This window comes from Triticum urartu, chromosome 5A (assembly GCF_056163025.1).
Source record: "Triticum urartu cultivar PI428250 chromosome 5A, HENAU_Tu73, whole genome shotgun sequence".
Lineage (NCBI taxonomy): Eukaryota > Viridiplantae > Streptophyta > Magnoliopsida > Poales > Poaceae > Triticum > Triticum urartu.
Window position 1 is genome coordinate 36,650,070 of NC_141877.1, and position 12,112 is coordinate 36,662,181.

At 44.9% G+C, this 12,112-nt stretch overlaps 1 pseudogene; it reads left to right on the forward strand.

Annotated features, from left to right (window-relative positions):
* Positions 1-605: 605 nt before the first annotated feature.
* On the forward strand, positions 606-745 carry LOC125511845 (small nucleolar RNA Z247; annotated as a pseudogene).
* The last annotated feature ends 11,367 nt before the right edge of the window (positions 746-12,112 follow it).

Here is a 12,112-nt window from a genome sequence, read left to right on the forward strand (position 1 = left end):
TCACTTATCTTCCAAGCCTTCCGCTGTTATCATTATTTGATGGCCTTAAGCCATATTTATTGTAATAAGTTCTCTTTTGAAACACTCGATGTAATAAGAGTGTGATTGCTACTCTGTTATAAATCCTTCAAGTACTGTGTGGTGTCAGCATTACTGATCCAGGGATGACACCTGAGCACAAAGATTGGACCGTTTGAGGTCTGGTTGCTACAGAAAGCCATCGTGCTGCCCCAAATCAAGGGCGCGCAGATGGGCCACCACCTTAATCCGGCGAGCCAAGCGCCACCGGAAACCCTCACCATCACCAAGCGTGGGAAGGAGGAGTAGATCGCCAATTTCGTCCGCGTTCTCTGGTATGCACAGCAGCAGCAGGTTCATGGCTTTCTGATGGGTTCTCTGTCTCGCGAGATTATTGCACAGGTGGTTACTCTTAAGACACCGGCAGAGGTGTGGGCAGCGATCGAAGCCATGTTTGCAGCCCAAACCGAAGCACAAGCAATCAACACTCGGATAGAACTCACAAACCTCAAGAAGGGAAACATGTCCATGGCAGATTATTTAGCCAAAATCAAGATGCTCACGGATGAGATCGCCTACACCGGAGCCCCGATGATAAGAGGCGAGATCATCTCCCAAGTTCTGGCCGGCCTCGGCCTCGACTACAACCCTGTCGTGTCAGCCCTTGCTACGCGGGTTGAACCCGTGTATGTCCATGAGCTATACACGCAGCTTCTCAGCTTCGACGCACGTCTCAATCCTCTCCATGGGATGAATGTGCGCCAGTCTTCAGTCAATGCTGCCTCACATGGCCACGGTGCTGGCCGTGGGCGTGATCCCTAGGGGAGGAACCGCAACAACAGTGGCGGTGGCGCGGCCGCGGCCGCGGCAACGGTTCAGGCGCGCGACCAGGTGGGAGCAACTACACCAACAACAACGCTCCTGCCCGATCTGGAGGGGGCAGCTTCAACACCAATCATGCCTCCTCTGGTTCTTCCTCCAACAACCGTGTTCGGTGCCAATTATGCAAGAAACCGGGCCACGAGGTCATGGACTATTGGCATCGTTACGATGAAGACTATGTCCCTGATGCTCGTCATGTCACCGCTGAAATCATGGAGCAAGGAGGTGATGGCACGGTCTGGTATGCCGACTCAGGGGCCACTGATCATGTCACCAACGAGCTTGATAAGCTCTCCATGAGGGAGATATAGTTCGGCAATGATCAAATTCACACCGCAAGCGGTGGAGGTATGGATATTTGTCACATTGGTCAAGCATCTATTAATTCCCCTACTCTTAAACGTGATCTTGTTCTAAAAAATGGTCTTCATGTCCCACAACCCGACAAGAACCTTGCATCTATGTCTCATTTATATGCCGATAATAATGTCTTTTTTGAAACTCATCCAACATATTTTTTCATAAAGGATCGGGAAACAAGGGAGCTCATTCACCACGGTAGATGCATTGGAGGCTTGTATGCCATCACATCCAGAGCACTTAGTCGAAAGCGTCATCATCAAGTCTACTCCGTCGTCAAGCCCTCCTTGGCAAGATGGCATCAAAGATTAGGACATCCTTCTTCGGTCATAGTCAAGCAAGTAGTGAATAAAGGCAATCTTCCATTGTCATCTAGTCAAAATATTGAGTCTGTTTGTGATGCTTGTCAGTGTGCAAAGAGTCACCAACTCCCTTATCCCAAGTCAAATTGTGTGTCTCGTGCTCCGTTGGAACTTATTTTTAGTGATGTATGGGGTCATGCAAGAGATTCTTTTGGAAGGAAAAAAATATTATGTTAGTTTTATTGATGACTTTAGCAAGTTCACTTGGATATATTTGCTTAAGTTTAAATCTGAAGTTCTTTCCATTTTCCAAGAATTTCAAAAACTTGTTGAGCGTCAGTTTAACAAAAAAATTATTGCAGTCCAAAGTGACTAGGGAGGAGAGTATGAGAAACTCAAATCTTTCTTTCATGATATTGGTATTACTCATCATGTCTCTTGCCCTCATGCTCATCAGCAGAATGGCTCCGCCGAGCGTAAACATCGCCACATCGTTGAAGTAGGTCTATCCCTTCTAGCTCATGCATCCATGCCCTTAAAGTATTGGGATGAAGCCTTTATTGCTGCCACTTATCTTATAAATCGTCTTCCTAGCAAAGTGATTGGACATATTACTCCCTTGGAAAAATTGTTTCATCAAACACCAGACTACAATTCCCTAAGAATTTTCGGGTGTGCTTGTTATCCTAATATTCGTGCATATAATCATCACAAACTTGAGTTTCGTTCCACTCAATGTGTTTTTCTTGGTTATAGTAACCTTCACAAAGGTTACAAGTGTCTTGAGATTTCTACTGGACGAATCTATATTTCTCGTGATGTTATATTTGATGAAACGATATTCCCTTTTTCAAAGCTTCATCCAAATGCCAGAGCGCTACTTTGTGTAGAAATTGCACTTCTTCTGGAATATATGTCTAGCCAAGATCACGGGGGCGAGTTAAATAGTGCCGATCATGTAACTAATCCTAACAAAAATGTTATTTTTGATGATAAAATTGCAGCTTCAGGGAGTGATTTCATGCAAGGGGATGCAGCCAAAGCTGTCACGAGATCCCAGGTAGATTCGGGCAGCAGCAGCAGGATCCGAGGAAAATCCTCGCGTCAGCGCATCAAACATGCGATCCCAGGCGAATCCTCGCGCGTCGCATGTGCCAGCCGCCTACAGCCCAGGCAGCGTGGTCCCCTCCAGCTAAGCCAGCACGGGCCAGTGCGGCTCCCCGAGCGCCACGCGCGCGGTGGATGGGCCGGTGGCCGACCAGGCAATAGGTGCGGGGCCCAGCACCATCGTCTTGCCCCGCGCGTCTGAGGAGGCGACCAACGAGAGCGACATGCGGCGCATTTCCACTGGAGCATCGATCGCGAGGGAGATATCTGTTTCCTCGGATCTGGAGTGGTCTGGTGCAGCAGATCCGGCCGGATCTTCTGTGGTTGTGGATTCTGCTGCACCAGGTATTCCACATCGACACACGAGATCCCAGTCTGGTATTGTTAAGAAAGAATGAATACACATATGGCACTATAAGGTATGATAAAATTAAACGTGTGTTTCTCACTAGTATGGGTGAACCAACTCATTTGCATGATGCACTTGCTAGTAAGGAATGGAAAAAACCATGGATGTTGAATATGAAGCACTTATGAAAAATAAAACTTGGAGTCTAGTACCACCAACAAAGGGCATAAATGTCATAGATTGTAAGTGGGTATACAAAATTAAGAGAAAGTCTGATGGGGCCATAGATAGATATAAGGCAAGATTAGTTGCAAAAGGTTTCAAGCAGAGATTTGGTATTGATTATGATGATACTTTTAGTCCTGTTGTTAAGACAACCACTATCCGACTTGTGTTATCTATTGCGGTTTCCAAGGGTTGGAGCTTAAGGCGGCTAGATGTTCAGAAAGCGTTTCTTCATGGTGTTCTGGAAGAAGAGGTTTTTATGCGGCAACTGCCAGGCTATGGGAACAAAAACACACCGCATTTTGTTTGCAAGTTAGATAAAGCTTTGTATGGTTTGAAATAGGCCCCAAGAGCCTGGTACTCAAGATTGAGCACACAGTTACAACAACTTGGGTTTACACCATCTAAGGCAGATACCTCATTGTTTTTCTATCAAAAAGGAAATGCCATTATCTATGTTCTAGTATATGTTGATGACATTATTGTTGCTAGTTCGAGTTCAGACTTGCTTGCTCAAGGATTTAAACATGGAGTTTGCTCTTAAGGATCTGGGAGATCTTCATTACTTCCTTGGCATAGAGGTCAAACAAGTAAAAGATGGTATACTTCTTTCACATGAGAAATATGCTCATGACATACTCAGGAGAGTAGGGTTGGAAAACTACAAACCTGTAAATACACCAATCTCAACTTCAGAGAAACTCACAGTTGATAGTGGAGAAGCACTTGGACCTGAGGATGCAACAAACTACAAAAGTGTTGTGGGTGCATTACAATATTTGACTCTTACACGTCCTGATATTTCTTACTCCGTAAACAAAGTGTGTCAATATTTGCATGCACCTACTACTACTCATTGGACTGCAGTTAAAAGAATTGTGAGGTATCTAAAGTTCTCAGAAGGACTTGGACTTAAAATTGTCAAGTCTTCATCTATGCTTGTGACTGCTTACTCGGATGCAGATTGGGCTGGGTGTGCTGATGATAGAAGATCCACAGGTGGATTTGCTATTTTTCTGGGAACAAATCTTATATCATGGAGTGTAAGGAAATAGGCTACAGTCTCAAGATCAAGTACTGAAGTTGAATATAAGGCTCTAGCAAATGCCACTGCTGAAGTCATGTGGATTCAAACTTTGCTTTATGAGCACGGTGTTAAGACTCCACAAGTTGCGAGATTATGGTGTGATAATATTGGTGCAACCTATCTTTCAGCTAATCCTATTTTTCATGCATGCACTAAACATATTGAGATTGATTTCCACTTCGTCGAAGAAAGAGTAGCTCGCAAACTGCTTGACATAAAGTTTATACCCAATGGTGATCAATTGGCTGATGGCTTCACAAAGCCTCTCACTATGAGAAGGCTGGATGAGTTCAAGTTCAATCTCAACCTTGGAGTTGCTTAGGTTTAGATTGAGGGGGAGTGTTGGAATAATTGTTTAGAGATAGAACTCTTGTTTAAACTTGTATTCCACTTCTATCTCTTCTCCTGTTCCAACTCTTTCTACCGACCTTCTGTAATCGATCTATCGACCGTTTTCATCTTGTAAGTCACGGCATTGCCCATATAAATACAAGTGCGGCCCGAGCAAAGGGTTCTACGCTTCCCAAATACCTTTACACAAGCTTCATCTTCATGTGGCCTTGCTGATCATCCTTCAGCTTTACATTGCTCAAGAATCTCGCCCGCTCTCCATGATGAGCAGGACCTCCGGATTAGGCTGAAGAGGCGGGTCACGAGCCTGGCTGTGTTAGAGAGGGCGCGAAAGAAGCAGCGTGCTCGCATTTCCAACATCAGAGAGGGCGACGCATCCGGTTTTTATTTGACTGGATTGGAAAATACCGAGTCCTTGTTAGAAGCATCACTGTCTCACTTGTTGAAAATGCTCTGAAGCAAGAAACCGTCAAGTTCTTTTCTTCTTCTTCTTTTCACATTATGAAAAATATATAACCCAAGTCTTACCTAACCAAGTACTAGAGGGGTCATAGAGATGAAGCAGCAGGTAAGATGTATCTATTTTTCGAATGGAAAATAGAAGACGAGGACTCGAGGAGAATGAGAATGAGTTTGGGGGCTGGAAGTTTTGGTAGGAGATCCTTTCAGAGATTAATCTTGAGATCATGAGATGGATGGGCGTGCATGCATATTCCAGAACATGAAGTGGTAAGTGTCGACTGAAAGAGGCGCCGGGCTGACATGGAGCCGTGTAGGCGGCGATAGCGAGCCACCGGCCTCCGATCCATGACTGGCGGCCACGATGGACGGGAATGGGATGGACCTGACTTTCTTTCTTCTCCCTGCCTTAACAATTAAATTCGCAAAAGGACCTTTTAGAAAGAGATCTTGCCGGGGTTTTGTTTTGTGAGCCTGCTCCCTTCTTCCTAGCTGTCTTCACGAGTCTTCGTCCACAAGCAAAGCAGAATTAAACTTGGGCTTTGCATCGCTGACACATGCATAATTTTAACCGAATTTTCATACTAATTTATATTTATGTCCTGGATGCTTGTAGCCAATCGGAGGTTGCGCGTGGATGGATACCCGAAAGGCCGGCCACCGGTAGTGGGGTTAGGACTTGATCATGGCAAGTTAATAAGTGGAGAAAGTGAAGCCTCTGAATTTGCTTGCCAAGGAGCATATATAGCAGTAGCACGCCTGTTTGTTGCCATCAGCTTCAGACGTCCGGTCGTTCATTTCATTGCGGTGCAGCAACATGTGTATGGCTATGATCCATCTTGTACTACGTGATAGTATTTGACCTCTGCGCTGCGGTACAAGTGTCTGATGCTCCTCCTGTACTAGAATGTCTGCAGTCAACTTTGCTTTGCTTATCAAGTGAATCATGGACGTATGTTCCGGCATGGAGGTCGTTGGCATCTTTGACGATGATGAGTACTGTAGGCTAGCTTAGATTACCTATGTAGTACATCAATTTTATTTTGCATGCTTTATATGGATTTTAGGTATTTAATATGAGGTAGTTGAATGCAACGGAGAAAAAATAGGGGTGAATGGTTACTGCCCGCGGCTGGGTCTGCGCATTGTATAGGGGTTAGATTTACCAAGTTCGGCTCTAGGTGCTCATAGCTACCAAGAAAAAAAGAGAAGAAGAAGAATATACAACAAGGAACAATAGCATCATCATCATTCAAGGTATTAGCGGTTTGGCATGGTCTAACGACTGCTAGGTTCGCTCCATGACTGTTAGTTGGCGCACGCCTTTTCCAGGGCTCCGTGACCGTCCAGTCCAAGAACTAGCTAGTAGTTTGAAATCATGAAAAATGTGCGTTGGAAGTTGGAACTAGGCCAAAGTTCACGTGTCGATCTCATAATATTGTCTTGCATGGAAATGGAAACGGGGCAAAGAGAGCAGCCGTAGCAAATGGAACAATCTCTCGCAACTTCCTTTTACATTTCTGATGATTGAAACAAATCTGTCACAACTTTCATGATTAAGTTTCATGACTTCCTTTTGATTCAGCCGGAGCTATCTCCTAGCCGTAGTGCGCCAAACAACACCCCATCAAAGTATGACTCCCAGGTGAGTAGAGTACCAGTACAGGATGAAAAGCTACAGCTGACCAAACGCTGAAATCACATGATTTTGGACCTGTGCTGGTCTACTAGCTGTCAAGGAGAAGAAGAACAAAGAGGAAGAGCTTCTTTTTTTAGAGGTAGAGTTTTTTTTTTGAAACGGCGGCAAAAACTTTGCCTTTTTCATTAATTAAGAAGAAGAGTTTTGATGCGTAGGGACATTGGCCAGAATGATTTGCCATATACTTAACTGGCTGGTCCCTCCCAAATGCACATACTTAGCTTTCTGCACCAGCTTTTATTTGTACTGAGTACGTACTAACTAAAGCGATGATCACTCGCAATTCTGTGGCTCCGAAAAAAGCCGAAACCTCGCAATCTGCTAGAAGAAGACCCATACGTGGCATCCCTGTCGCAGACGCCTTACACGCCACAAATGTTTCTTCTTTCTGAAACAGGTATATATAACTCAAGTCTTACCTAACCAAGTACTACAGGGGTCATAGAGATGAAGCAGCAGGTAAGATGTATCTATTTTCCGAATGGAAAATAGAAGACGAGGACGAACGAGGAGAATGAAAAAGAGTTTGGGGGCTGGACGGTTTGGTAGGAGATCCTTTCAGATATGAATCTTGAGATGGATGGGCGTGCGTGCATATTCCAGAACAAGAAGTGGTACACCTGAAAGAGGCGCCGGGCTGACATGGAGCCGTGTAGGCGGCGATAGCGAGCCACCGGCCTCCGATCCATGACTGGCGGCCACGATGGACGGGAATGGGATAGATGGACCTTTCTTTCTTTCTTCTCCCTGCCTTAACAATTAAATTCGCAAAAGGACCTTTTAGAAAGAGATCTTGCCAGGGTTTTGTTTTGTGAGCCTGCTCCCTTCTTCCTAGCTGTCTTCACGAGTCTTAGTCCATAAGCAAAGCAAGATCAGAAACTGATGGGAAGATTTTACTACTACCATTATGCAATTTTGACGTTGGGCCTAGAAAGCCACGACTTGATCAACGAGCGAGATGTTGTAGTCTGCAGAGAAGGCACGATGTTGCGTGCACGGCTCACTGCTTACGCCCGTCGGTCCGCGTGTTGTAGATGCTCTTACCATCAGCGACCATGGTTGGTCCTACTCCTAGCTAGGGCCGCAGATAGAACCACCTTCCAGGATGGCCAGGAACCGGCGACCTTTCCAACCGCCGCCGCCGGCGGCTTGTCAAACTTAACTCCTGGGCCCCGGCGATGCGACCACGCTTTGTTTACTGAGTATTTTATTGCAGCACTGCTGCTTTGGCTCAGGAAATCGATGGTTAACAAGAGCTCGCCAATGGGGCTCGGGTTTCTTGGAGCAGAATTAAAACTAGTTGAATGCCCGTGGCAGGGATTTATCACAAGGCCATTCAGCTTCAACGCTTCAGTCATTGAGTCATTTGTTACCGTGCTATAAATCCTCCTATGTTTTCTTCAAGTTCGTAAAATTGTCGTAGTTATTCGCATCATCCCTGACCTACATACTAGTTTCTATCATCCCTGACCTACAGACAAACAAATGAATATATCATGAGTCGCTCTGCTTCAGCTATTACATTTTCACCTTGCTAAAAATCCACATGTCTTTTGTCTAAGTCGCCAAATTGCCATAGTCATTCCCATCGTCCCTAACTTCTAATGGCTTGCAGCATTGTCATCCACTCCCTCTAAGTTATGAAAAATTCAACAATCCCTAAAACAAGTTAGCAATGCCATGGATCAGAAATCACAAAGTCCTCTCCTTTTTTTTAACATTGCATTAGAGCTCACAGTTCCACTTGTATGAATCATCCTACCTCAAGGTTAGAATAAAGACTTTGATGATGAGAATTATGTATTTATTCATAACACAATTAATTAGAATAAAAGAACTGTGATTGCCTTTTATCCAAAAAGGGTTTGCCCCCGCTTTCTATTCCAAAGCAATCAACATCGAACACATAGCATTGCTAGAAAGTAGCACATGAAGTCCAAAAGAGAAAGAAGAAGAAGAAACAAATGCCAACAACGGAAGACCGACAAAGCGTGGATGACCCGTGTAACACCCTCGATGCGACTATAGCTCCCACGTGTCGAGGCACGACTTAGACACGTAATCGCATTGAAGGCATATGTCGCAAGTTAGGCAATCTTCACAACATCCCATGTAATATGAATAATAAAGGGGAGAACATAGTTGGCTTACACTCGCCACGTCACACAAGTACATAAATAACATTACATCATCCCAAACACTCATGCCCCGACTACGGCGCCAAAATAGAAGAAAACCCAACATGCGACACGGTCCCAATCACCCCCGACTGGGCACCACTACTGATCATCGGGAAAGGAAACATAATAACGCTGAGAGTCCTCGTCGAACTCCCACTTGAGCTCATAATCGTCACCTGGAGCGGAATCACCTGGACCTGCATCTGGAGTTATAGTATCTGTGAGCCACAGGGACTCAGCATTCTCGCACCCTCACGATCAAGACTATTTAAGCTTATAGGTATGGCAAGGTAAAATATGAGTGGAGCTGCAGCAAGCGACTAGCAAGTATGGTGGCTAACTTATTCGCAAAAGAGAGCGAGAAGAGGAGGCAAAGCACGAGCGAGAATCTAGAAGAACAACCTGCGCAAGCATTACTCCAACACCGTGTCCACTTCCCGGACTCCGCCGAGAAGAGGCCATCACGGTAACACACACAGTTGATTCATTTTAATTAATTAAGGTTCAAGTTATCTACAACCGGACATTAACAAATTCCCATCTGCCCATAACCGCGGGCACGGCTTTCGAAAGTTCAATCCCTGCAGGGGAGTCCCAACTTAGCCCATGACAAGCTCTCACGGTCAACGAAGGAATAGACCTCCTCCCAAGACGATCCGATCAGACTCGGTATCTCGGTATCTCAAGACACTTCGACAGGTTAAAACAAGACCAGCAACAACGCCCGAATGTGCCGACAAATCCCGATAGGAGCTGCACATATCTCTTTCTCAGGGCACACTCAGATTGTCTAAACTTCCGGTAGGCCAGCCCAGAGTTGCCCCTGGTAGCCACCGGCGGCTGACGATTTGGACCAACACTCAGAGGAGCACTGGCCCGGGGGGGTTAAAATAAGATGACCCTTGAGTCTGTAGAACCCAAGGGAAAGAAAAGGCTAGGTGGCAAATGGTAAAACCAAGGTTGGGCATTGCTGGACAAGCTTTAATCAAGGCGAAATATCAAGGGGTTCCCATTATAACCCAACCGCGTAAGGAACGCAAAAATCCGGGAACATAACACCGATATGACGGAAACTAGGGCGGCAAGAGTGGAACAAAACACTAGGCGAGAAGCCGAGCCTTCCACCCTTTACCAAGTATATAGATGCATTAAGATAACATAGCAATATAATGATATCCCAACAAGTAAATAAAAGATGTTCCAACAAGGAACGGCCTCCAATCTTCACCTGCAACTAGCAACGCTATAAGAGGGGCTGAGCAAAGCGGTAACATAGCCAATCAACGGTTTGCTAGGATAATGATGGGTTAGAGGTTTAACATGGCAATTGGGAGGCTAACAAGCAAAAGGTAGGCATCGTAGCATTGGCATAGCAAAGAGCGAGCAAACTAGCATAGCAAAGATAGTAGTGATTTCGAGGGTATGATCATCTTGCCTGCACAGTTGTCAGAGTTGACTGGATCCTCACAAGCAAACTCAACGGGCTCCTCGGTAGCGAACTCGTCTCCCGGCTCTACCCAAACAAGACAAAAAAGCAACAAGGATACAATCAACCACGTGCAAGACCAAGCAATATGATGAAATGATGATATGATATGCGGGATGCGATGCGGGATGCAAAATGCAAGATATGACAGGAAATGCATGAACCCGGCCTCATATTGGAATTCCAAGGGTGCCATTGGAAAGATGAGATGAAATCGCTTAAAAACGATATAAAGAACGCCGGAATCGGAGTTACGGTTTGGAAATGGCAAGCGATTCAAAATTGACTCCGGTCTGCGATTTACAGCAAGTAGGCATCTAAATGCAATGAAATGAACATGCTACAGCCACCAAACATGACAGCAAAATACATGGCAGGGATGCACACAAGATGCTTAACAAAAAACTAGCACTGAGCCACGGCCAATTCATCCATTATGAGGTTCAAACAAGCATGGCAAAAACGCAAATGCAAAACAGATTCCAGACTTGGTGAAATTAACACTTGTCTGAAATTTCAGATCACGAAGCCCTCTTCGGAGCAGCAAAACAATATGATACATGACCTGATTAAGACAAGTAAGAACATGGCATGGAGCTACTCAACAAGCTTAACAAAAGACCCAAAGTGACCTAGGGTCAAAATGGTTCACAAAATATACTAACGGGCACACGAACATAGCAAAAACATAATCAGTTTTCAGACTTAGTGAAAACTGAGACATGCTGAAATATAACTCACGAAGGCATGTAAACGAGCTCGGTGCACTCACCATGGTGCAAGTCATGGCAAGGCAAGCATACATCCATAAATAAGGCACAAAATTCTAGCTAGACATAGCAAGAACAATGGCATATCATGCACGGATCAACTATAACAACGCCGGCAAAATCGCAAACGAGTTGACGATCTACTTAGATTCACCATGAAGCAAAAGTAGAGCTCGATTGACTCAAACTAGGGTGCTCCATAAATGCAAACAAAGACATGGATGGATAGAGCATAACATGGTTAACAAAACTCCTTTACTGATCATCCTCAAAAGAGGCACGGATCAATAGGAAACAAGCTGAACATATGGCATCATGAACTAAATAATCCCAGACTTAGTGAAAAGAACTAAGTCTCTGAAAACAGATTTCCCGGGTGCCTCACTTTGCAAGCTTGCACAAGTCACCACACACATCCTAAAAATGCATGGGTTGCACCTCTCGAAAGAAGACAAAATGCTTAACAAAACATATGAAGGACTCACAGGCATATCATGCACACATTAATCATGGCAAAAATGACAAAAGTCTAAGATGAACTAGCAGATCTGACAATTAACTCACGAAGCCTCCTTCTAACAGCATTTTGGCCATAAAGACGAGCTCAAATAAAAATCATGAAATGGAATGAAATGATGTACTCATCGAGACGAACATTTTGATATACTATATGTCCAAATCGGAGCTACGGATGCAAAGTTACGACCGGTCAAAGTAGGCATAAAAAATTAGGGTTCGGAGGGTAAGTCAACCGAGATTTTTCCAGATCCAGATCTGCACTGTTCACCGGCGCGAAAAACGATGACGGCCGGCGTTGAGGACGGCGGCGGCCAGAGT